This window comes from Schistocerca americana, unplaced genomic scaffold (genome assembly GCF_021461395.2).
Source record: "Schistocerca americana isolate TAMUIC-IGC-003095 unplaced genomic scaffold, iqSchAmer2.1 HiC_scaffold_369, whole genome shotgun sequence".
Lineage (NCBI taxonomy): Eukaryota > Metazoa > Arthropoda > Insecta > Orthoptera > Acrididae > Schistocerca > Schistocerca americana.
Genome location: NW_025726092.1, coordinates 31,692 through 50,822, shown reverse-complemented (window position 1 = coordinate 50,822; position 19,131 = coordinate 31,692). Strand labels below are relative to the sequence as shown.

General features: G+C 52.4%; 40 non-coding genes across 40 annotated transcripts; 8 read left to right on the top strand and 32 right to left on the bottom strand.

Moving 5' to 3' along the window:
• The first annotated feature begins 966 nt into the window (after positions 1 to 966).
• Trnag-ucc lies at positions 967 to 1,038 on the top strand. The gene has a single exon. It is a non-coding gene; the product is annotated as a tRNA-Gly (tRNA).
• A 266-nt stretch (positions 1,039 to 1,304) lies between these two features.
• Trnas-aga lies at positions 1,305 to 1,386 on the bottom strand. Its single transcript has one exon. It is a non-coding gene; the product is annotated as a tRNA-Ser (tRNA).
• A 139-nt stretch (positions 1,387 to 1,525) lies between these two features.
• On the bottom strand, positions 1,526 to 1,598 carry Trnak-uuu. Its single transcript has one exon. It is a non-coding gene; the product is annotated as a tRNA-Lys (tRNA).
• Positions 1,599 to 1,894: 296 nt separating this feature from the next.
• On the bottom strand, positions 1,895 to 1,966 carry Trnae-uuc. The gene has a single exon. It is a non-coding gene; the product is annotated as a tRNA-Glu (tRNA).
• A 308-nt stretch (positions 1,967 to 2,274) lies between these two features.
• On the bottom strand, positions 2,275 to 2,347 carry Trnam-cau. The gene has a single exon. It is a non-coding gene; the product is annotated as a tRNA-Met (tRNA).
• Positions 2,348 to 3,327: 980 nt separating this feature from the next.
• Trnag-ucc lies at positions 3,328 to 3,399 on the top strand. The gene has a single exon. It is a non-coding gene; the product is annotated as a tRNA-Gly (tRNA).
• A 266-nt stretch (positions 3,400 to 3,665) lies between these two features.
• Trnas-aga lies at positions 3,666 to 3,747 on the bottom strand. Its single transcript has one exon. It is a non-coding gene; the product is annotated as a tRNA-Ser (tRNA).
• A 139-nt stretch (positions 3,748 to 3,886) lies between these two features.
• Trnak-uuu lies at positions 3,887 to 3,959 on the bottom strand. Its single transcript has one exon. It is a non-coding gene; the product is annotated as a tRNA-Lys (tRNA).
• A 296-nt stretch (positions 3,960 to 4,255) lies between these two features.
• Positions 4,256 to 4,327, bottom strand: Trnae-uuc. The gene has a single exon. It is a non-coding gene; the product is annotated as a tRNA-Glu (tRNA).
• A 308-nt stretch (positions 4,328 to 4,635) lies between these two features.
• Positions 4,636 to 4,708, bottom strand: Trnam-cau. The gene has a single exon. It is a non-coding gene; the product is annotated as a tRNA-Met (tRNA).
• A 984-nt stretch (positions 4,709 to 5,692) lies between these two features.
• Positions 5,693 to 5,764, top strand: Trnag-ucc. The gene has a single exon. It is a non-coding gene; the product is annotated as a tRNA-Gly (tRNA).
• Positions 5,765 to 6,030: 266 nt separating this feature from the next.
• Positions 6,031 to 6,112, bottom strand: Trnas-aga. Its single transcript has one exon. It is a non-coding gene; the product is annotated as a tRNA-Ser (tRNA).
• Positions 6,113 to 6,251: 139 nt separating this feature from the next.
• Trnak-uuu lies at positions 6,252 to 6,324 on the bottom strand. The gene has a single exon. It is a non-coding gene; the product is annotated as a tRNA-Lys (tRNA).
• Positions 6,325 to 6,620: 296 nt separating this feature from the next.
• Trnae-uuc lies at positions 6,621 to 6,692 on the bottom strand. Its single transcript has one exon. It is a non-coding gene; the product is annotated as a tRNA-Glu (tRNA).
• A 308-nt stretch (positions 6,693 to 7,000) lies between these two features.
• Trnam-cau lies at positions 7,001 to 7,073 on the bottom strand. Its single transcript has one exon. It is a non-coding gene; the product is annotated as a tRNA-Met (tRNA).
• A 983-nt stretch (positions 7,074 to 8,056) lies between these two features.
• Trnag-ucc lies at positions 8,057 to 8,128 on the top strand. Its single transcript has one exon. It is a non-coding gene; the product is annotated as a tRNA-Gly (tRNA).
• A 266-nt stretch (positions 8,129 to 8,394) lies between these two features.
• Positions 8,395 to 8,476, bottom strand: Trnas-aga. Its single transcript has one exon. It is a non-coding gene; the product is annotated as a tRNA-Ser (tRNA).
• Positions 8,477 to 8,615: 139 nt separating this feature from the next.
• On the bottom strand, positions 8,616 to 8,688 carry Trnak-uuu. The gene has a single exon. It is a non-coding gene; the product is annotated as a tRNA-Lys (tRNA).
• A 296-nt stretch (positions 8,689 to 8,984) lies between these two features.
• Trnae-uuc lies at positions 8,985 to 9,056 on the bottom strand. The gene has a single exon. It is a non-coding gene; the product is annotated as a tRNA-Glu (tRNA).
• A 308-nt stretch (positions 9,057 to 9,364) lies between these two features.
• Trnam-cau lies at positions 9,365 to 9,437 on the bottom strand. The gene has a single exon. It is a non-coding gene; the product is annotated as a tRNA-Met (tRNA).
• Positions 9,438 to 10,420: 983 nt separating this feature from the next.
• Trnag-ucc lies at positions 10,421 to 10,492 on the top strand. Its single transcript has one exon. It is a non-coding gene; the product is annotated as a tRNA-Gly (tRNA).
• Positions 10,493 to 10,758: 266 nt separating this feature from the next.
• Trnas-aga lies at positions 10,759 to 10,840 on the bottom strand. The gene has a single exon. It is a non-coding gene; the product is annotated as a tRNA-Ser (tRNA).
• Positions 10,841 to 10,979: 139 nt separating this feature from the next.
• On the bottom strand, positions 10,980 to 11,052 carry Trnak-uuu. Its single transcript has one exon. It is a non-coding gene; the product is annotated as a tRNA-Lys (tRNA).
• A 296-nt stretch (positions 11,053 to 11,348) lies between these two features.
• Positions 11,349 to 11,420, bottom strand: Trnae-uuc. The gene has a single exon. It is a non-coding gene; the product is annotated as a tRNA-Glu (tRNA).
• A 308-nt stretch (positions 11,421 to 11,728) lies between these two features.
• Trnam-cau lies at positions 11,729 to 11,801 on the bottom strand. The gene has a single exon. It is a non-coding gene; the product is annotated as a tRNA-Met (tRNA).
• A 983-nt stretch (positions 11,802 to 12,784) lies between these two features.
• Trnag-ucc lies at positions 12,785 to 12,856 on the top strand. Its single transcript has one exon. It is a non-coding gene; the product is annotated as a tRNA-Gly (tRNA).
• Positions 12,857 to 13,112: 256 nt separating this feature from the next.
• On the bottom strand, positions 13,113 to 13,194 carry Trnas-aga. The gene has a single exon. It is a non-coding gene; the product is annotated as a tRNA-Ser (tRNA).
• A 139-nt stretch (positions 13,195 to 13,333) lies between these two features.
• Positions 13,334 to 13,406, bottom strand: Trnak-uuu. Its single transcript has one exon. It is a non-coding gene; the product is annotated as a tRNA-Lys (tRNA).
• Positions 13,407 to 13,702: 296 nt separating this feature from the next.
• Positions 13,703 to 13,774, bottom strand: Trnae-uuc. The gene has a single exon. It is a non-coding gene; the product is annotated as a tRNA-Glu (tRNA).
• Positions 13,775 to 14,082: 308 nt separating this feature from the next.
• Positions 14,083 to 14,155, bottom strand: Trnam-cau. Its single transcript has one exon. It is a non-coding gene; the product is annotated as a tRNA-Met (tRNA).
• Positions 14,156 to 15,138: 983 nt separating this feature from the next.
• Positions 15,139 to 15,210, top strand: Trnag-ucc. Its single transcript has one exon. It is a non-coding gene; the product is annotated as a tRNA-Gly (tRNA).
• A 266-nt stretch (positions 15,211 to 15,476) lies between these two features.
• Trnas-aga lies at positions 15,477 to 15,558 on the bottom strand. Its single transcript has one exon. It is a non-coding gene; the product is annotated as a tRNA-Ser (tRNA).
• Positions 15,559 to 15,697: 139 nt separating this feature from the next.
• Positions 15,698 to 15,770, bottom strand: Trnak-uuu. Its single transcript has one exon. It is a non-coding gene; the product is annotated as a tRNA-Lys (tRNA).
• Positions 15,771 to 16,066: 296 nt separating this feature from the next.
• On the bottom strand, positions 16,067 to 16,138 carry Trnae-uuc. The gene has a single exon. It is a non-coding gene; the product is annotated as a tRNA-Glu (tRNA).
• A 308-nt stretch (positions 16,139 to 16,446) lies between these two features.
• Trnam-cau lies at positions 16,447 to 16,519 on the bottom strand. The gene has a single exon. It is a non-coding gene; the product is annotated as a tRNA-Met (tRNA).
• A 983-nt stretch (positions 16,520 to 17,502) lies between these two features.
• On the top strand, positions 17,503 to 17,574 carry Trnag-ucc. The gene has a single exon. It is a non-coding gene; the product is annotated as a tRNA-Gly (tRNA).
• A 256-nt stretch (positions 17,575 to 17,830) lies between these two features.
• On the bottom strand, positions 17,831 to 17,912 carry Trnas-aga. Its single transcript has one exon. It is a non-coding gene; the product is annotated as a tRNA-Ser (tRNA).
• Positions 17,913 to 18,051: 139 nt separating this feature from the next.
• On the bottom strand, positions 18,052 to 18,124 carry Trnak-uuu. Its single transcript has one exon. It is a non-coding gene; the product is annotated as a tRNA-Lys (tRNA).
• A 296-nt stretch (positions 18,125 to 18,420) lies between these two features.
• Trnae-uuc lies at positions 18,421 to 18,492 on the bottom strand. The gene has a single exon. It is a non-coding gene; the product is annotated as a tRNA-Glu (tRNA).
• A 308-nt stretch (positions 18,493 to 18,800) lies between these two features.
• On the bottom strand, positions 18,801 to 18,873 carry Trnam-cau. Its single transcript has one exon. It is a non-coding gene; the product is annotated as a tRNA-Met (tRNA).
• Positions 18,874 to 19,131: the final 258 nt, after the last annotated feature.

The window sequence follows — 19,131 nt, the reverse complement described above, 5'->3', positions numbered from 1 at the left end:
GTCCCAGGAAACTTGGTAAGTCTCGCATATTAGAGATAGACAGTTTGCGCTTTCTCAAGAATCTGTTGTGTTGCTACACGTGCTTTCCCTACTTGCTAGATTAAACTGCTGCCGCAGCTTTTTCAACGGAACGCAGCACTGCCCGAGGTTACAGTACATCGCCCTTGCGGCACCTGAACACAGCGGCCTGTTGGGCCAGGCCGTCGTCAGAGTTCAGAAATAGCACGCGACCGTTCAAGTACGGTCTATTGCGTGCTGCGTGTATGGTTCTTCTCACAGCGAATCTTGCTATGCATTCCTGAGGCTGACGCAGCTCAGGCGAGGAATCGGCGCGGCAGCATTATAGCGAGAACAGCAGAACGATGCATCGGCCGGGATTCGAACCCGTGCCGTCCGCATGCTAAGCGAGCATTCACCAATTTTTTTTTTTTTTTGTTCTCATTTCTTTCGTTGCATTTGTTGGGGGCGGACGTCCGATGGCGCCCGTTCATGTTCATCGTTGACTCGGTCTTTTATTACAGAGGGCAGATAACTCTCAGACCGAACACGCTGAGCTATCGTGCCGGCAAGCCTTAAGATTATGAGACTTACGCGCTGCCTACTGCACTACTGAGGCACATGCCATTGAACCACCGATGCTCGACAAGCTGCCCGTGCTTCCCGAGTACTTTTCTGCAGGGGAAAGTGGGATTGCCACCCAGCGACGTCGGATACAACCGAAAAAAGTGCTACACACGCGGAGTGCTCCACTACACTGCCTTAAAACGAATGCTCATCTCTATCGTGTGAGTAACCTTGCGGCCGCGGCGACTAGTCTTGCCCAAAGACGCAGCGTGCGTGGAGGCGCTACCCGAATGCGTGTGGATGCACCCTCCTACCTCGTAAAGCGCCTGCAGCTACTATCACCGTGGGCCGCTGCTGGCGGGCAGGAAGCCGACACAGCGGGGCGTTGCGAGCAGCGCCTGTGCGGTGGTGGTGTAATGGTGAGCATAGTTGCCTTCCAAGCAGTTGATCCGGGTTCGATTCCCGGCCACCGCAAGTGGCGCCGGTTTTTTCGTATGAGTATGTGAGCCGCGTGCTGTTAAATGAAGGTTTTTTTCGTCGTAGTTCCACGCAGACCATCCTGTCGTATGTCCCGACTTGTCCCGACTTTGCTCGGCTGACGCGAAAGCTGACGCTTGGAATTCGCCCTTATCAAAAGGACAGGCACTATAAACGGCTGAGAGAGGCGAGGTGTGGAGAGGTACCAAAACGACAGGCAATCTGCGAAATTTTCTGCTCGTTGTTCTTAAAGAAAAAACCGACGCAGTCGGTAGGACTCGAAGCTACGCTCCCAGAGGGAATCTGATTTCTAGTCAGACGCCTTAACCACTCGGCCACGACTGCTCGTAACTGAAGCTTCCCTGGAATCGTGAAGAATCCAACCGGTCTGCGCAGACTGTTGACAGGAAACGAACTCCGTGTACTGATTACGGCAGGGTTACCATCGCTACGAGACGAGCCATTACGGAAACGTTAAAATCTTCGCCCGGACAGGGACTTGAACCCTGGACCCTTAGGTTAAAAGCCTAATGCTCTACCGACTGAGCTATCCGGGCTCACGCTCGTTGTGGATGGAGCGGCTGCAAGCAATGTAAATAACTGGAACGCGTGTGTAGGCGTACTACGGTAATTTCTGGCTTCTGGCGCAACTGGCGACTTCACCGACTTCCCACTGACGCTGGTAGCAGCCCAACAGCGGACCAGAGCCTCTTCTCCCTTTATTCCGGTGCCGACAGTAATTGCATCATGTGCCTGTTTTCCCCGATTACGTTCGGTCGAAGCTTCGCAAGGTGGGCGACAAACGACAGTTCGAAGGCCAAAACGTGGAGCGTTGTGTGCGCAAAAACTTCCGTTCCGGTACCGGAAATCGAACCCGGGCCTCCTGGGTGAAAGCCAGGTATCCTAGCCACTAGACCACACCGGAGTTGCTCGATAAGCGTGAGGTTTTCTCCGTCTCCTCTCGTATTTCGTGCTGAATCTGGACTCAGTGCAGTTCTCCGTTTGCGAGCATATTTGCGCCTACAGACTGGCATGGCGCACAGCTCGAAATTGACTATTCATTATTTTACTCCTAACAAGGGAAGAGAAAGATCAAAGTTGTACGTTGTCATAATTGGAAATAAACATATTGACGCTGGGGCGTAGACTCCTTGTGGATAACGAACGACAATTAAGTTCGTTCCCTAGCAACAGCAACGCCGTTAATTCAGCCATGATGTACAGCAAATTAAATGCCCCGGGTGAGGATCGAACTCACGACCTTAAGATTATGAGACTTACGCGCTACCTACTGCGCTACCGAGGCACGTTGCAAGTAATGTTACAGGAAACTTGGTAAGTCTCTCATATTAGAGATAGACAGTTTGCGCTTTCTCAAGAATCTGTTGTGTTGCTACACGTGCTTTCCCTACTTGCTAGATTAAACTGCTGCCGCAGCTTTTTCAACGGAACGCAGCACTGCCCGAGGTTACAGTACATCGCCCTTGCGGCACCTGAACACAGCGGCCTGTTGGGCCAGGCCGTCGTCAGAGTTCAGAAATAGCACGCGACCGTTCAAGTACGGTCTATTGCGTGCTGCGTGTATGGTTCTTCTCACAGCGAATCTTGCTATGCATTCCTGAGGCTGACGCAGCTCAGGCGAGGAATCGGCGCGGCAGCATTATAGCGAGAACAGCAGAACGATGCATCGGCCGGGATTCGAACCCGTGCCGTCCGCATGCTAAGCAAGCATTCACCAATTTTTTTTTTTTTTTGTTCTCATTTCTTTCGTTGCATTTGTTGGGGGCGGACGTCCGATGGCGCCCGTTCATGTTCATCGTTGACTCGGTCTTTTATTACAGAGGGCAGATAACTCTCAGACCGAACACGCTGAGCTATCGTGCCGGCAAGCCTTAAGATTATGAGACTTACGCGCTGCCTACTGCACTACTGAGGCACATGCCATTGAACCACCGATGCTCGACAAGCTGCCCGTGCTTCCCGAGTACTTTTCTGCAGGGGAAAGTGGGATTGCCACCCAGCGACGTCGGATACAACCGAAAAAAGTGCTACACACGCGGAGTGCTCCACTACACTGCCTTAAAACGAATGCTCATCTCTATCGTGTGAGTAACCTTGCGGCCGCGGCGACTAGTCTTGCCCAAAGACGCAGCGTGCGTGGAGGCGCTACCCGAATGCGTGTGGATGCACCCTCCTACCTCGTAAAGCGCCTGCAGCTACTATCACCGTGGGCCGCTGCTGGCGGGCAGGAAGCCGACACAGCGGGGCGTTGCGAGCAGCGCCTGTGCGGTGGTGGTGTAATGGTGAGCATAGTTGCCTTCCAAGCAGTTGATCCGGGTTCGATTCCCGGCCACCGCAAGTGGCGCCGGTTTTTTCGTATGAGTATGTGAGCCGCGTGCTGTTAAATGAAGGTTTTTTTCGTCGTAGTTCCACGCAGACCATCCTGTCGTATGTCCCGACTTGTCCCGACTTTGCTCGGCTGACGCGAAAGCTGACGCTTGGAATTCGCCCTTATCAAAAGGACAGGCACTATAAACGGCTGAGAGAGGCGAGGTGTGGAGAGGTACCAAAACGACAGGCAATCTGCGAAATTTTCTGCTCGTTGTTCTTAAAGAAAAAACCGACGCAGTCGGTAGGACTCGAAGCTACGCTCCCAGAGGGAATCTGATTTCTAGTCAGACGCCTTAACCACTCGGCCACGACTGCTCGTAACTGAAGCTTCCCTGGAATCGTGAAGAATCCAACCGGTCTGCGCAGACTGTTGACAGGAAACGAACTCCGTGTACTGATTACGGCAGGGTTACCATCGCTACGAGACGAGCCATTACGGAAACGTTAAAATCTTCGCCCGGACAGGGACTTGAACCCTGGACCCTTAGGTTAAAAGCCTAATGCTCTACCGACTGAGCTATCCGGGCTCACGCTCGTTGTGGATGGAGCGGCTGCAAGCAATGTAAATAACTGGAACGCGTGTGTAGGCGTACTACGGTAATTTCTGGCTTCTGGCGCAACTGGCGACTTCACCGACTTCCCACTGACGCTGGTAGCAGCCCAACAGCGGACCAGAGCCTCTTCTCCCTTTATTCCGGTGCCGACAGTAATTGCATCATGTGCCTGTTTTCCCCGATTACGTTCGGTCGAAGCTTCGCAAGGTGGGCGACAAACGACAGTTCGAAGGCCAAAACGTGGAGCGTTGTGTGCGCAAAAACTTCCGTTCCGGTACCGGAAATCGAACCCGGGCCTCCTGGGTGAAAGCCAGGTATCCTAGCCACTAGACCACACCGGAGTTGCTCGATAAGCGTGAGGTTTTCTCCGTCTCCTCTCGTATTTCGTGCTGAATCTGGACTCAGTGCAGTTCTCCGTTTGCGAGCATATTTGCGCCTACAGACTGGCATGGCGCACAGCTCGAAATTGACTATTCATTATTTTACTCCTAACAAGGGAAGAGAAAGATCAAAGTTGTACGTTGTCATAATTGGAAATAAACATATTGACGCTGGGGCGTAGACTCCTTGTGGATAACGAACGACAATTAAGTTCGTTCCCTAGCAACAGCAACGCCGTTAATTCAGCCATGATGTACAGCAAATTAAATGCCCCGGGTGAGGATCGAACTCACGACCTTAAGATTATGAGACTTACGCGCTACCTACTGCGCTACCGAGGCACGTTGCAAGTAATGTTACAGGAAACTTGGTAAGTCTCTCATATTAGAGATAGACAGTTTGCGCTTTCTCAAGAATCTGTTGTGTTGCTACACGTGCTTTCCCTACTTGCTAGATTAAACTGCTGCCGCAGCTTTTTCAACGGAACGCAGCACTGCCCGAGGTTACAGTACATCGCCCTTGCGGCACCTGAACACAGCGGCCTGTTGGGCCAGGCCGTCGTCAGAGTTCAGAAATAGCACGCGACCGTTCAAGTACGGTCTATTGCGTGCTGCGTGTATGGTTCTTCTCACAGCGAATCTTGCTATGCATTCCTGAGGCTGACGCAGCTCAGGCGAGGAATCGGCGCGGCAGCATTATAGCGAGAACAGCAGAACGATGCATCGGCCGGGATTCGAACCCGTGCCGTCCGCATGCTAAGCGAGCATTCACCAATTTTTTTTTTTTTTTTTTTGTTCTCATTTCTTTCGTTGCATTTGTTGGGGGCGGACGTCCGATGGCGCCCGTTCATGTTCATCGTTGACTCGGTCTTTTATTACAGAGGGCAGATAACTCTCAGACCGAACACGCTGAGCTATCGTGCCGGCAAGCCTTAAGATTATGAGACTTACGCGCTGCCTACTGCACTACTGAGGCACATGCCATTGAACCACCGATGCTCGACAAGCTGCCCGTGCTTCCCGAGTACTTTTCTGCAGGGGAAAGTGGGATTGCCACCCAGCGACGTCGGATACAACCGAAAAAAGTGCTACACACGCGGAGTGCTCCACTACACTGCCTTAAAACGAATGCTCATCTCTATCGTGTGAGTAACCTTGCGGCCGCGGCGACTAGTCTTGCCCAAAGACGCAGCGTGCGTGGAGGCGCTACCCGAATGCGTGTGGATGCACCCTCCTACCTCGTAAAGCGCCTGCAGCTACTATCACCGTGGGCCGCTGCTGGCGGGCAGGAAGCCGACACAGCGGGGCGTTGCGAGCAGCGCCTGTGCGGTGGTGGTGTAATGGTGAGCATAGTTGCCTTCCAAGCAGTTGATCCGGGTTCGATTCCCGGCCACCGCAAGTGGCGCCGGTTTTTTCGTATGAGTATGTGAGCCGCGTGCTGTTAAATGAAGGTTTTTTTCGTCGTAGTTCCACGCAGACCATCCTGTCGTATGTCCCGACTTGTCCCGACTTTGCTCGGCTGACGCGAAAGCTGACGCTTGGAATTCGCCCTTATCAAAAGGACAGGCACTATAAACGGCTGAGAGAGGCGAGGTGTGGAGAGGTACCAAAACGACAGGCAATCTGCGAAATTTTCTGCTCGTTGTTCTTAAAGAAAAAACCGACGCAGTCGGTAGGACTCGAAGCTACGCTCCCAGAGGGAATCTGATTTCTAGTCAGACGCCTTAACCACTCGGCCACGACTGCTCGTAACTGAAGCTTCCCTGGAATCGTGAAGAATCCAACCGGTCTGCGCAGACTGTTGACAGGAAACGAACTCCGTGTACTGATTACGGCAGGGTTACCATCGCTACGAGACGAGCCATTACGGAAACGTTAAAATCTTCGCCCGGACAGGGACTTGAACCCTGGACCCTTAGGTTAAAAGCCTAATGCTCTACCGACTGAGCTATCCGGGCTCACGCTCGTTGTGGATGGAGCGGCTGCAAGCAATGTAAATAACTGGAACGCGTGTGTAGGCGTACTACGGTAATTTCTGGCTTCTGGCGCAACTGGCGACTTCACCGACTTCCCACTGACGCTGGTAGCAGCCCAACAGCGGACCAGAGCCTCTTCTCCCTTTATTCCGGTGCCGACAGTAATTGCATCATGTGCCTGTTTTCCCCGATTACGTTCGGTCGAAGCTTCGCAAGGTGGGCGACAAACGACAGTTCGAAGGCCAAAACGTGGAGCGTTGTGTGCGCAAAAACTTCCGTTCCGGTACCGGAAATCGAACCCGGGCCTCCTGGGTGAAAGCCAGGTATCCTAGCCACTAGACCACACCGGAGTTGCTCGATAAGCGTGAGGTTTTCTCCGTCTCCTCTCGTATTTCGTGCTGAATCTGGACTCAGTGCAGTTCTCCGTTTGCGAGCATATTTGCGCCTACAGACTGGCATGGCGCACAGCTCGAAATTGACTATTCATTATTTTACTCCTAACAAGGGAAGAGAAAGATCAAAGTTGTACGTTGTCATAATTGGAAATAAACATATTGACGCTGGGGCGTAGACTCCTTGTGGATAACGAACGACAATTAAGTTCGTTCCCTAGCAACAGCAACGCCGTTAATTCAGCCATGATGTACAGCAAATTAAATGCCCCGGGTGAGGATCGAACTCACGACCTTAAGATTATGAGACTTACGCGCTACCTACTGCGCTACCGAGGCACGTTGCAAGTAATGTTACAGGAAACTTGGTAAGTCTCTCATATTAGAGATAGACAGTTTGCGCTTTCTCAAGAATCTGTTGTGTTGCTACACGTGCTTTCCCTACTTGCTAGATTAAACTGCTGCCGCAGCTTTTTCAACGGAACGCAGCACTGCCCGAGGTTACAGTACATCGCCCTTGCGGCACCTGAACACAGCGGCCTGTTGGGCCAGGCCGTCGTCAGAGTTCAGAAATAGCACGCGACCGTTCAAGTACGGTCTATTGCGTGCTGCGTGTATGGTTCTTCTCACAGCGAATCTTGCTATGCATTCCTGAGGCTGACGCAGCTCAGGCGAGGAATCGGCGCGGCAGCATTATAGCGAGAACAGCAGAACGATGCATCGGCCGGGATTCGAACCCGTGCCGTCCGCATGCTAAGCGAGCATTCACCAATTTTTTTTTTTTTTTTTTGTTCTCATTTCTTTCGTTGCATTTGTTGGGGGCGGACGTCCGATGGCGCCCGTTCATGTTCATCGTTGACTCGGTCTTTTATTACAGAGGGCAGATAACTCTCAGACCGAACACGCTGAGCTATCGTGCCGGCAAGCCTTAAGATTATGAGACTTACGCGCTGCCTACTGCACTACTGAGGCACATGCCATTGAACCACCGATGCTCGACAAGCTGCCCGTGCTTCCCGAGTACTTTTCTGCAGGGGAAAGTGGGATTGCCACCCAGCGACGTCGGATACAACCGAAAAAAGTGCTACACACGCGGAGTGCTCCACTACACTGCCTTAAAACGAATGCTCATCTCTATCGTGTGAGTAACCTTGCGGCCGCGGCGACTAGTCTTGCCCAAAGACGCAGCGTGCGTGGAGGCGCTACCCGAATGCGTGTGGATGCACCCTCCTACCTCGTAAAGCGCCTGCAGCTACTATCACCGTGGGCCGCTGCTGGCGGGCAGGAAGCCGACACAGCGGGGCGTTGCGAGCAGCGCCTGTGCGGTGGTGGTGTAATGGTGAGCATAGTTGCCTTCCAAGCAGTTGATCCGGGTTCGATTCCCGGCCACCGCAAGTGGCGCCGGTTTTTTCGTATGAGTATGTGAGCCGCGTGCTGTTAAATGAAGGTTTTTTTCGTCGTAGTTCCACGCAGACCATCCTGTCGTATGTCCCGACTTGTCCCGACTTTGCTCGGCTGACGCGAAAGCTGACGCTTGGAATTCGCCCTTATCAAAAGGACAGGCACTATAAACGGCTGAGAGAGGCGAGGTGTGGAGAGGTACCAAAACGACAGGCAATCTGCGAAATTTTCTGCTCGTTGTTCTTAAAGAAAAAACCGACGCAGTCGGTAGGACTCGAAGCTACGCTCCCAGAGGGAATCTGATTTCTAGTCAGACGCCTTAACCACTCGGCCACGACTGCTCGTAACTGAAGCTTCCCTGGAATCGTGAAGAATCCAACCGGTCTGCGCAGACTGTTGACAGGAAACGAACTCCGTGTACTGATTACGGCAGGGTTACCATCGCTACGAGACGAGCCATTACGGAAACGTTAAAATCTTCGCCCGGACAGGGACTTGAACCCTGGACCCTTAGGTTAAAAGCCTAATGCTCTACCGACTGAGCTATCCGGGCTCACGCTCGTTGTGGATGGAGCGGCTGCAAGCAATGTAAATAACTGGAACGCGTGTGTAGGCGTACTACGGTAATTTCTGGCTTCTGGCGCAACTGGCGACTTCACCGACTTCCCACTGACGCTGGTAGCAGCCCAACAGCGGACCAGAGCCTCTTCTCCCTTTATTCCGGTGCCGACAGTAATTGCATCATGTGCCTGTTTTCCCCGATTACGTTCGGTCGAAGCTTCGCAAGGTGGGCGACAAACGACAGTTCGAAGGCCAAAACGTGGAGCGTTGTGTGCGCAAAAACTTCCGTTCCGGTACCGGAAATCGAACCCGGGCCTCCTGGGTGAAAGCCAGGTATCCTAGCCACTAGACCACACCGGAGTTGCTCGATAAGCGTGAGGTTTTCTCCGTCTCCTCTCGTATTTCGTGCTGAATCTGGACTCAGTGCAGTTCTCCGTTTGCGAGCATATTTGCGCCTACAGACTGGCATGGCGCACAGCTCGAAATTGACTATTCATTATTTTACTCCTAACAAGGGAAGAGAAAGATCAAAGTTGTACGTTGTCATAATTGGAAATAAACATATTGACGCTGGGGCGTAGACTCCTTGTGGATAACGAACGACAATTAAGTTCGTTCCCTAGCAACAGCAACGCCGTTAATTCAGCCATGATGTACAGCAAATTAAATGCCCCGGGTGAGGATCGAACTCACGACCTTAAGATTATGAGACTTACGCGCTACCTACTGCGCTACCGAGGCACGTTGCAAGTAATGTTACAGGAAACTTGGTAAGTCTCTCATATTAGAGATAGACAGTTTGCGCTTTCTCAAGAATCTGTTGTGTTGCTACACGTGCTTTCCCTACTTGCTAGATTAAACTGCTGCCGCAGCTTTTTCAACGGAACGCAGCACTGCCCGAGGTTACAGTACATCGCCCTTGCGGCACCTGAACACAGCGGCCTGTTGGGCCAGGCCGTCGTCAGAGTTCAGAAATAGCACGCGACCGTTCAAGTACGGTCTATTGCGTGCTGCGTGTATGGTTCTTCTCACAGCGAATCTTGCTATGCATTCCTGAGGCTGACGCAGCTCAGGCGAGGAATCGGCGCGGCAGCATTATAGCGAGAACAGCAGAACGATGCATCGGCCGGGATTCGAACCCGTGCCGTCCGCATGCTAAGCGAGCATTCACCAATTTTTTTTTTTTTTTTTTGTTCTCATTTCTTTCGTTGCATTTGTTGGGGGCGGACGTCCGATGGCGCCCGTTCATGTTCATCGTTGACTCGGTCTTTTATTACAGAGGGCAGATAACTCTCAGACCGAACACGCTGAGCTATCGTGCCGGCAAGCCTTAAGATTATGAGACTTACGCGCTGCCTACTGCACTACTGAGGCACATGCCATTGAACCACCGATGCTCGACAAGCTGCCCGTGCTTCCCGAGTACTTTTCTGCAGGGGAAAGTGGGATTGCCACCCAGCGACGTCGGATACAACCGAAAAAAGTGCTACACACGCGGAGTGCTCCACTACACTGCCTTAAAACGAATGCTCATCTCTATCGTGTGAGTAACCTTGCGGCCGCGGCGACTAGTCTTGCCCAAAGACGCAGCGTGCGTGGAGGCGCTACCCGAATGCGTGTGGATGCACCCTCCTACCTCGTAAAGCGCCTGCAGCTACTATCACCGTGGGCCGCTGCTGGCGGGCAGGAAGCCGACACAGCGGGGCGTTGCGAGCAGCGCCTGTGCGGTGGTGGTGTAATGGTGAGCATAGTTGCCTTCCAAGCAGTTGATCCGGGTTCGATTCCCGGCCACCGCAAGTGGCGCCGGTTTTTTCGTATGAGTATGTGAGCCGCGTGCTGTTAAATGAAGGTTTTTTTCGTCGTAGTTCCACGCAGACCATCCTGTCGTATGTCCCGACTTGTCCCGACTTTGCTCGGCTGACGCGAAAGCTGACGCTTGGAATTCGCCCTTATCAAAAGGACAGGCACTATAAACGGCTGAGAGAGGCGAGGTGTGGAGAGGTACCAAAACGACAGGCAATCTGCGAAATTTTCTGCTCGTTGTTCTTAAAGAAAAAACCGACGCAGTCGGTAGGACTCGAAGCTACGCTCCCAGAGGGAATCTGATTTCTAGTCAGACGCCTTAACCACTCGGCCACGACTGCTCGTAACTGAAGCTTCCCTGGAATCGTGAAGAATCCAACCGGTCTGCGCAGACTGTTGACAGGAAACGAACTCCGTGTACTGATTACGGCAGGGTTACCATCGCTACGAGACGAGCCATTACGGAAACGTTAAAATCTTCGCCCGGACAGGGACTTGAACCCTGGACCCTTAGGTTAAAAGCCTAATGCTCTACCGACTGAGCTATCCGGGCTCACGCTCGTTGTGGATGGAGAGGCTGCAAGCAATGTAAATAACTGGAACGCGTGTGTAGGCGTACTACGGTAATTTCTGGCTTCTGGCGCAACTGGCGACTTCACCGACTTCCCACTGACGCTGGTAGCAGCCCAACAGCGGACCAGAGCCTCTTCTCCCTTTATTCCGGTGCCGACAGTAATTGCATCACGTGCCTGTTTTCCCCGATTACGTTCGGTCGAAGCTTCGCAAGGTGGGCGACAAACGACAGTTCGAAGGCCAAAACGTGGAGCGTTGTGTGCGCAAAAACTTCCGTTCCGGTACCGGAAATCGAACCCGGGCCTCCTGGGTGAAAGCCAGGTATCCTAGCCACTAGACCACACCGGAGTTGCTCGATAAGCGTGAGGTTTTCTCCGTCTCCTCTCGTATTTCGTGCTGAATCTGGACTCAGTGCAGTTCTCCGTTTGCGAGCATATTTGCGCCTACAGACTGGCATGGCGCACAGCTCGAAATTGACTATTCATTATTTTACTCCTAACAAGGGAAGAGAAAGATCAAAGTTGTACGTTGTCATAATTGGAAATAAACATATTGACGCTGGGGCGTAGACTCCTTGTGGATAACGAACGACAATTAAGTTCGTTCCCTAGCAACAGCAACGCCGTTAATTCAGCCATGATGTACAGCAAATTAAATGCCCCGGGTGAGGATCGAACTCACGACCTTAAGATTATGAGACTTACGCGCTACCTACTGCGCTACCGAGGCACGTTGCAAGTAATGTTACAGGAAACTTGGTAAGTCTCTCATATTAGAGATAGACAGTTTGCGCTTTCTCAAGAATCTGTTGTGTTGCTACACGTGCTTTCCCTACTTGCTAGATTAAACTGCTGCCGCAGCTTTTTCAACGGAACGCAGCACTGCCCGAGGTTACAGTACATCGCCCTTGCGGCACCTGAACACAGCGGCCTGTTGGGCCAGGCCGTCGTCAGAGTTCAGAAATAGCACGCGACCGTTCAAGTACGGTCTATTGCGTGCTGCGTGTATGGTTCTTCTCACAGCGAATCTTGCTATGCATTCCTGAGGCTGACGCAGCTCAGGCGAGGAATCGGCGCGGCAGCATTATAGCGAGAACAGCAGAACGATGCATCGGCCGGGATTCGAACCCGTGCCGTCCGCATGCTAAGCGAGCATTCACCAATTTTTTTTTTTTTTTTTTGTTCTCATTTCTTTCGTTGCATTTGTTGGGGGCGGACGTCCGATGGCGCCCGTTCATGTTCATCGTTGACTCGGTCTTTTATTACAGAGGGCAGATAACTCTCAGACCGAACACGCTGAGCTATCGTGCCGGCAAGCCTTAAGATTATGAGACTTACGCGCTGCCTACTGCACTACTGAGGCACATGCCATTGAACCACCGATGCTCGACAAGCTGCCCGTGCTTCCCGAGTACTTTTCTGCAGGGGAAAGTGGGATTGCCACCCAGCGACGTCGGATACAACCGAAAAAAGTGCTACACACGCGGAGTGCTCCACTACACTGCCTTAAAACGAATGCTCATCTCTATCGTGTGAGTAACCTTGCGGCCGCGGCGACTAGTCTTGCCCAAAGACGCAGCGTGCGTGGAGGCGCTACCCGAATGCGTGTGGATGCACCCTCCTACCTCGTAAAGCGCCTGCAGCTACTATCACCGTGGGCCGCTGCTGGCGGGCAGGAAGCCGACACAGCGGGGCGTTGCGAGCAGCGCCTGTGCGGTGGTGGTGTAATGGTGAGCATAGTTGCCTTCCAAGCAGTTGATCCGGGTTCGATTCCCGGCCACCGCAAGTGGCGCCGGTTTTTTCGTATGAGTATGTGAGCCGCGTGCTGTTAAATGAAGGTTTTTTTCGTCGTAGTTCCACGCAGACCATCCTGTCGTATGTCCCGACTTTGCTCGGCTGACGCGAAAGCTGACGCTTGGAATTCGCCCTTATCAAAAGGACAGGCACTATAAACGGCTGAGAGAGGCGAGGTGTGGAGAGGTACCAAAACGACAGGCAATCTGCGAAATTTTCTGCTCGTTGTTCTTAAAGAAAAAACCGACGCAGTCGGTAGGACTCGAAGCTACGCTCCCAGAGGGAATCTGATTTCTAGTCAGACGCCTTAACCACTCGGCCACGACTGCTCGTAACTGAAGCTTCCCTGGAATCGTGAAGAATCCAACCGGTCTGCGCAGACTGTTGACAGGAAACGAACTCCGTGTACTGATTACGGCAGGGTTACCATCGCTACGAGACGAGCCATTACGGAAACGTTAAAATCTTCGCCCGGACAGGGACTTGAACCCTGGACCCTTAGGTTAAAAGCCTAATGCTCTACCGACTGAGCTATCCGGGCTCACGCTCGTTGTGGATGGAGCGGCTGCAAGCAATGTAAATAACTGGAACGCGTGTGTAGGCGTACTACGGTAATTTCTGGCTTCTGGCGCAACTGGCGACTTCACCGACTTCCCACTGACGCTGGTAGCAGCCCAACAGCGGACCAGAGCCTCTTCTCCCTTTATTCCGGTGCCGACAGTAATTGCATCATGTGCCTGTTTTCCCCGATTACGTTCGGTCGAAGCTTCGCAAGGTGGGCGACAAACGACAGTTCGAAGGCCAAAACGTGGAGCGTTGTGTGCGCAAAAACTTCCGTTCCGGTACCGGAAATCGAACCCGGGCCTCCTGGGTGAAAGCCAGGTATCCTAGCCACTAGACCACACCGGAGTTGCTCGATAAGCGTGAGGTTTTCTCCGTCTCCTCTCGTATTTCGTGCTGAATCTGGACTCAGTGCAGTTCTCCGTTTGCGAGCATATTTGCGCCTACAGACTGGCATGGCGCACAGCTCGAAATTGACTATTCATTATTTTACTCCTAACAAGGGAAGAGAAAGATCAAAGTTGTACGTTGTCATAATTGGAAATAAACATATTGACGCTGGGGCGTAGACTCCTTGTGGATAACGAACGACAATTAAGTTCGTTCCCTAGCAACAGCAACGCCGTTAATTCAGCCATGATGTACAGCAAATTAAATGCCCCGGGTGAGGATCGAACTCACGACCTTAAGATTATGAGACTTACGCGCTACCTACTGCGCTACCGAGGCACGTTGCAAGTAATGTTACAGGAAACTTGGTAAGTCTCTCATATTAGAGATAGACAGTTTGCGCTTTCTCAAGAATCTGTTGTGTTGCTACACGTGCTTTCCCTACTTGCTAGATTAAACTGCTGCCGCAGCTTTTTCAACGGAACGCAGCACTGCCCGAGGTTACAGTACATCGCCCTTGCGGCACCTGAACACAGCGGCCTGTTGGGCCAGGCCGTCGTCAGAGTTCAGAAATAGCACGCGACCGTTCAAGTACGGTCTATTGCGTGCTGCGTGTATGGTTCTTCTCACAGCGAATCTTGCTATGCATTCCTGAGGCTGACGCAGCTCAGGCGAGGAATCGGCGCGGCAGCATTATAGCGAGAACAGCAGAACGATGCATCGGCCGGGATTCGAACCCGTGCCGTCCGCATGCTAAGCGAGCATTCACCAATTTTTTTTTTTTTTTTTTGTTCTCATTTCTTTCGTTGCATTTGTTGGGGGCGGACGTCCGATGGCGCCCGTTCATGTTCATCGTTGACTCGGTCTTTTATTACAGAGGGCAGATAACTCTCAGACCGAACACGCTGAGCTATCGTGCCGGCAAGCCTTAAGATTATGAGACTTACGCGCTGCCTACTGCACTACTGAGGCACATGCCATTGAACCACCGATGCTCGACAAGCTGCCCGTGCTTCCCGAGTACTTTTCTGCAGGGGAAAGTGGGATTGCCACCCAGCGACGTCGGATACAACCGAAAAAAGTGCTACACACGCGGAGTGCTCCACTACACTGCCTTAAAACGAATGCTCATCTCTATCGTGTGAGTAACCTTGCGGCCGCGGCGACTAGTCTTGCCCAAAGACGCAGCGTGCGTGGAGGCGCTACCCGAATGCGTGTGGATGCACCCTCCTACCTCGTAAAGCGCCTGCAGCTACTATCACCGTGGGCCGCTGCTGGCGGGCAGGAAGCCGACACAGCGGGGCGTTGCGAGCAGCGCCTGTGCGGTGGTGGTGTAATGGTGAGCATAGTTGCCTTCCAAGCAGTTGATCCGGGTTCGATTCCCGGCCACCGCAAGTGGCGCCGGTTTTTTCGTATGAGTATGTGAGCCGCGTGCTGTTAAATGAAGGTTTTTTTCGTCGTAGTTCCACGCAGACCATCCTGTCGTATGTCCCGACTTGTCCCGACTTTGCTCGGCTGACGCGAAAGCTGACGCTTGGAATTCGCCCTTATCAAAAGGACAGGCACTATAAACGGCTGAGAGAGGCGAGGTGTGGAGAGGTACCAAAACGACAGGCAATCTGCGAAATTTTCTGCTCGTTGTTCTTAAAGAAAAAACCGACGCAGTCGGTAGGACTCGAAGCTACGCTCCCAGAGGGAATCTGATTTCTAGTCAGACGCCTTAACCACTCGGCCACGACTGCTCGTAACTGAAGCTTCCCTGGAATCGTGAAGAATCCAACCGGTCTGCGCAGACTGTTGACAGGAAACGAACTCCGTGTACTGATTACGGCAGGGTTACCATCGCTACGAGACGAGCCATTACGGAAACGTTAAAATCTTCGCCCGGACAGGGACTTGAACCCTGGACCCTTAGGTTAAAAGCCTAATGCTCTACCGACTGAGCTATCCGGGCTCACGCTCGTTGTGGATGGAGAGGCTGCAAGCAATGTAAATAACTGGAACGCGTGTGTAGGCGTACTACGGTAATTTCTGGCTTCTGGCGCAACTGGCGACTTCACCGACTTCCCACTGACGCTGGTAGCAGCCCAACAGCGGACCAGAGCCTCTTCTCCCTTTATTCCGGTGCCGACAGTAATTGCATCACGTGCCTGTTTTCCCCGATTACGTTCGGTCGAAGCTTCGCAAGGTGGGCGACAAACGACAGTTCGAAGGCCAAAACGTGGAGCGTTGTGTGCGCAAAAACTTCCGTTCCGGTACCGGAAATCGAACCCGGGCCTCCTGGGTGAAAGCCAGGTATCCTAGCCACTAGACCACACCGGAGTTGCTCGATAAGCGTGAGGTTTTCTCCGTCTCCTCTCGTATTTCGTGCTGAATCTGGACTCAGTGCAGTTCTCCGTTTGCGAGCATATTTGCGCCTACAGACTGGCATGGCGCACAGCTCGAAATTGACTATTCATTATTTTACTCCTAACAAGGGAAGAGAAAGATCAAAGTTGTACGTTGTCATAATTGGAAATAAACATATTGACGCTGGGGCGTAGACTCCTTGTGGATAACGAACGACAATTAAGTTCGTTCCCTAGCAACAGCAACGCCGTTAATTCAGCCATGATGTACAGCAAATTAAATGCCCCGGGTGAGGATCGAACTCACGACCTTAAGATTATGAGACTTACGCGCTACCTACTGCGCTACCGAGGCACGTTGCAAGTAATGTTACAGGAAACTTGGTAAGTCTCTCATATTAGAGATAGACAGTTTGCGCTTTCTCAAGAATCTGTTGTGTTGCTACACGTGCTTTCCCTACTTGCTAGATTAAACTGCTGCCGCAGCTTTTTCAACGGAACGCAGCACTGCCCGAGGTTACAGTACATCGCCCTTGCGGCACCTGAACACAGCGGCCTGTTGGGCCAGGCCGTCGTCAGAGTTCAGAAATAGCACGCGACCGTTCAAGTACGGTCTATTGCGTGCTGCGTGTATGGTTCTTCTCACAGCGAATCTTGCTATGCATTCCTGAGGCTGACGCAGCTCAGGCGAGGAATCGGCGCGGCAGCATTATAGCGAGAACAGCAGAACGATGCATCGGCCGGGATTCGAACCCGTGCCGTCCGCATGCTAAGCGAGCATTCACCAATTTTTTTTTTTTTTTTTTGTTCTCATTTCTTTCGTTGCATTTGTTGGGGGCGGACGTCCGATGGCGCCCGTTCATGTTCATCGTTGACTCGGTCTTTTATTACAGAGGGCAGATAACTCTCAGACCGAACACGCTGAGCTATCGTGCCGGCAAGCCTTAAGATTATGAGACTTACGCGCTGCCTACTGCACTACTGAGGCACATGCCATTGAACCACCGATGCTCGACAAGCTGCCCGTGCTTCCCGAGTACTTTTCTGCAGGGGAAAGTGGGATTGCCACCCAGCGACGTCGGATACAACCGAAAAAAGTGCTACACACGCGGAGTGCTCCACTACACTGCCTTAAAACGAATGCTCATCTCTATCGTGTGAGTAACCTTGCGGCCGCGGCGACTAGTCTTGCCCAAAGACGCAGCGTGCGTGGAGGCGCTACCCGAATGCGTGTGGATGCACCCTCCTACCTCGTAAAGCGCCTGCAGCTACTATCACCGTGGGCCGCTGCTGGCGGGCAGGAAGCCGACACAGCGGGGCGTTGCGAGCAGCGCCTGTGCGGTGGTGGTGTAATGGTGAGCATAGTTGCCTTCCAAGCAGTTGATCCGGGTTCGATTCCCGGCCACCGCAAGTGGCGCCGGTTTTTTCGTATGAGTATGTGAGCCGCGTGCTGTTAAATGAAGGTTTTTTTCGTCGTAGTTCCACGCAGACCATCCTGTCGTATGTCCCGACTTTGCTCGGCTGACGCGAAAGCTGACGCTTGGAATTCGCCCTTATCAAAAGGACAGGCACTATAAACGGCTGAGAGAGGCGAGGTGTGGAGAGGTACCAAAACGACAGGCAATCTGCGAAATTTTCTGCTCGTTGTTCTTAAAGAAAAAACCGACGCAGTCGGTAGGACTCGAAGCTACGCTCCCAGAGGGAATCTGATTTCTAGTCAGACGCCTTAACCACTCGGCCACGACTGCTCGTAACTGAAGCTTCCCTGGAATCGTGAAGAATCCAACCGGTCTGCGCAGACTGTTGACAGGAAACGAACTCCGTGTACTGATTACGGCAGGGTTACCATCGCTACGAGACGAGCCATTACGGAAACGTTAAAATCTTCGCCCGGACAGGGACTTGAACCCTGGACCCTTAGGTTAAAAGCCTAATGCTCTACCGACTGAGCTATCCGGGCTCACGCTCGTTGTGGATGGAGCGGCTGCAAGCAATGTAAATAACTGGAACGCGTGTGTAGGCGTACTACGGTAATTTCTGGCTTCTGGCGCAACTGGCGACTTCACCGACTTCCCACTGACGCTGGTAGCAGCCCAACAGCGGACCAGAGCCTCTTCTCCCTTTATTCCGGTGCCGACAGTAATTGCATCATGTGCCTGTTTTCCCCGATTACGTTCGGTCGAAGCTTCGCAAGGTGGGCGACAAACGACAGTTCGAAGGCCAAAACGTGGAGCGTTGTGTGCGCAAAAACTTCCGTTCCGGTACCGGAAATCGAACCCGGGCCTCCTGGGTGAAAGCCAGGTATCCTAGCCACTAGACCACACCGGAGTTGCTCGATAAGCGTGAGGTTTTCTCCGTCTCCTCTCGTATTTCGTGCTGAATCTGGACTCAGTGCAGTTCTCCGTTTGCGAGCATATTTGCGCCTACAGACTGGCATGGCGCACAGCTCGAAATTGACTATTCATTATTTTACTCCTAACAAGGGAAGAGAAAGATCAAAGTTGTACGTTGTCATAATTGGAAATAAACATATTGACGCTGGGGCGTAGACTCCTTGTGGATAACGAACGACAATTAAGTTCGTTCCCTAGCAACAGCAACGCCGTTAATTCAGCCATGATGTACAGCAAATTAAATGCCCCGGGTGAGGATCGAACTCACGACCTTAAGATTATGAGACTTACGCGCTACCTACTGCGCTACCGAGGCACGTTGCAAGTAATGTTACAGGAAACTTGGTAAGTCTCTCATATTAGAGATAGACAGTTTGCGCTTTCTCAAGAATCTGTTGTGTTGCTACACGTGCTTTCCCTACTTGCTAGATTAAACTGCTGCCGCAGCTTTTTCAACGGAACGCAGCACTGCCCGAGGTTACAGTACATCGCCCTTGCGGCACCTGAACACAGCGGCCTGTTGGGCCAGGCCGTCGTCAGAGTTCAGAAATAGCACGCGACCGTTCAAGTACGG